Source organism: Octopus bimaculoides, chromosome 16 (assembly GCF_001194135.2).
Source record: "Octopus bimaculoides isolate UCB-OBI-ISO-001 chromosome 16, ASM119413v2, whole genome shotgun sequence".
Taxonomy (NCBI): Eukaryota; Metazoa; Mollusca; class Cephalopoda; order Octopoda; family Octopodidae; genus Octopus; species Octopus bimaculoides.
The window spans coordinates 27,568,250-27,571,178 of NC_068996.1; the positions used below are offsets into that span (position 1 = coordinate 27,568,250).

Here is a 2,929-nt window from a genome sequence, read left to right on the forward strand (position 1 = left end):
ATATTTTATATTAGTTCAATGATGATATTGGGCATACCTCATAGAATTTCAACAAATCCTTTTCTGCATACTAAAGCTTGTCTGGAATTTTTGTTTCACTAAAGATTCTCCTTGGAAAACTATTTTGGGAGCATACAGAACTTCACAAGACAGCTGCTCTTAAATTCCTCTGTTATGGTTTGAAAGAGTAATCAATAGGAGGGAACTGATCACTTAAACCTGGAGAATCTCTTCCTATACACTGAATGCATTAATGACTCACATTTTGCTGATTAAGCCTCTGTATATAGCTTGTATAACACACACAAGCCATTCATCCTATCCTAGTTTCCTTAGTGACAGTCTGTTAACAGAGCAAGAAATTTTATCAAAGGTCTTTTCCAGATCAACAAATGCAAAGTAACATGATCAATGAATGCAATGAGACAGCTGCAAGAGAAGTACACAGCTAGGAGTTGCATACTCCTAGTTGTGTATTTCTCTTGCAGTTGTCTTGTTGGGTATATAGTGTTAGTGGTACTGCTTCCTGAGGCAAAGTTGCAGCTTTTTCAAAATAAGACAGTATGTAAGATTATTTTCAAAACAAAAGCATTTAATTATTATATAATAAGGCATGGCTGTATGGTTAAGAAGCCTGCTTTGCAACTATATGGCTTTGTATCCAGTCTCACTGTGTGGCACTTTAGGCAAATGTCTTCTATTATAGCTCAGGGCTGACCAATGCCTTGTGAGCGAATTTGGTTGATGAAAACTGTGTAGAAGCTCATTGTGTGTGTATATGCGGGCGGGCTTCTTTTTTTCTTATCCCCTCTCGTTTGATAATCAGTATTGATTTTGATGAACCGTTACGTGGGACGTAAACAAACGATGTTCCTTGCAACTTAGCGCTTTGGAAAAAGAAACCGATAGAATAAGCTGAGATTGATTTGTTCGACTAAAATCCTTCAAAGGTGTACCTCCAGCATGGCCGCAGTCCAATGACTGAAACAAGTAACGGATAAAAGATATATATATATATATACGTATAAGAAGGGGTGACCACTAAATGGACATCCATTATGCTAGAAATAGACCAATAAACTAGATTAGGCACCCGAAGACAGCAATGACCATTTTAGCAGTCTATTTCTAGCATAATGGATGTCCACTTAGAGGTCATCCCTTCTTATACATATGCAAAACAATTTTTCTGAATTTTCAGATTTTTCTTTATGCTAGACCACTGATTTTAAATTGGTGTTAATTAAATTAATATCCAATTTATCACCCTTATTATTTAAATTTATATATATCCGATAATAAATATAACACACACGGTAAGTGGTCATTAAGATGGGTTGCTAGGGCAAAACAATGCCCTTGGTGGCCATCTTAGCAAACTAGGTGAAGAGATACATAATAGTGTCACATACACCACTACAATACATTGCTAACACTATTACACATATACCAATGCACACACAACCACACCACATACATACACTACTTACAGGTCATTATATACATTTCCACTACACATAAATACACTCACTACGATAAACAAAACTGCACATACACCACTACAGACACAACACGTACATACACAATTACACGTGCATTGCTACACACACAATTACAAATACTACGCATACTACATATACACCAATATACACACGACTGCACAAACACATTGTGTGCGGTCAGTATTTGTTTCAGCCAAAACTGCTAAAATGGTTACTGCTGTCTTCGGGTGCATAATCTAGTTTAATGTTGATTTTAACACCAGTTGCTTAAATCTCATCGAAGTTCTACCTTCCTTGATTGTAAATTGAGTGGGTGTGTTCGACCGCGTTGCCCGGCTGGTTGAAAACTGGGTCAAACGGTGTCAGCCGAAATAGTCATCTCTTCCTGTTTACACAGCCTCTGTTTATACGGTCTGTAACGTTCGCGAAGGTCGCTTCGTAATATCTTTTAGTCTCTTTCATTTCGTTGATATTTACTGTCGTATCTAAAAATAAATCTTCAAGATGATGCGAATGCAGAAGGACCGTGTCGACCCCGAAGAAGAGAAGAAGAAGGCCAGACAACAAACAATGCAGACAGTAGCTTTCTTCGTGATGGTGTGTGGTTTTATACGTGCAAGTGAGTGACCTTAATTAACACTTTCACCTTCACTTTAAATAACAAACATAGTTCACATGTGAATACAATAATAAGGTTATATCATCGTTTCAGTGTTCTTGTTTGAAAATCAGGTGTTTGTTTGAAACTGCCACTGCTTTTATTTCATTAGTTTGACAAATGTAAAGCAGAAATTTTGCAATTTAATTAAGACAAAATTTTGGGGCGTTAGGAAACCTCTGTAGTGACTATTGAGGCACGCCAGCATGCTTGGAGCATTGCCGCAGGTTATAACATTTATTTATAGCTTTACAAAATTTAAAAGTATACATAAAAATAGTTTGACAAATTCTTACCGTAAACAAATATATGATTATCCTGTATTTGAACTGTCGGCATTGATCATAAATAGTTTGTGAAACGCTTTCTGATAAACAGTCTAGTCTACAATTTCAGTTACTAATTAGTGACATTAGCTATAAAACGAAGCAAATGTTTAATACTACTGTTCGATCTGTTTACCGTTTTATTTGGACCCTTTAAAAAAATTAATCTTTATTTCTTTTTATATTTAAAATTTTTGTAATTAGAAGCTTTGGTGGAGCGGGAAAAATGTAAAACTAATCAAAATTTTGTAACAATTAACTATAGATGTTTAAACCAATTCAATTTAAAACGTTTGTAAGTTAACATGTATGTCCTTCATCTTTTATATAGCCTAAAATAAGTTCTGGGGCCAAATCATTAAAGGCCCCAGAATCTCCATAGTTCAATGATCGAATGCCATATATATATTTATATATATATATATATATATATATATATATAT

General features: G+C 35.0%; 1 long non-coding RNA gene across 1 annotated transcript in view; it reads left to right on the top strand.

Annotated features, from left to right (window-relative positions):
* The first annotated feature begins 480 nt into the window (after positions 1–480).
* LOC106882170 (uncharacterized) overlaps positions 481–2,929 on the top strand; it is a 6,707-nt gene continuing 4,258 nt past the window's right edge. Inside the window, exon 1 of the long non-coding RNA XR_001410960.2 lies at positions 481–2,121. This is a non-coding gene — a long non-coding RNA (uncharacterized LOC106882170). The remainder of the gene's footprint in view (positions 2,122–2,929) is intronic.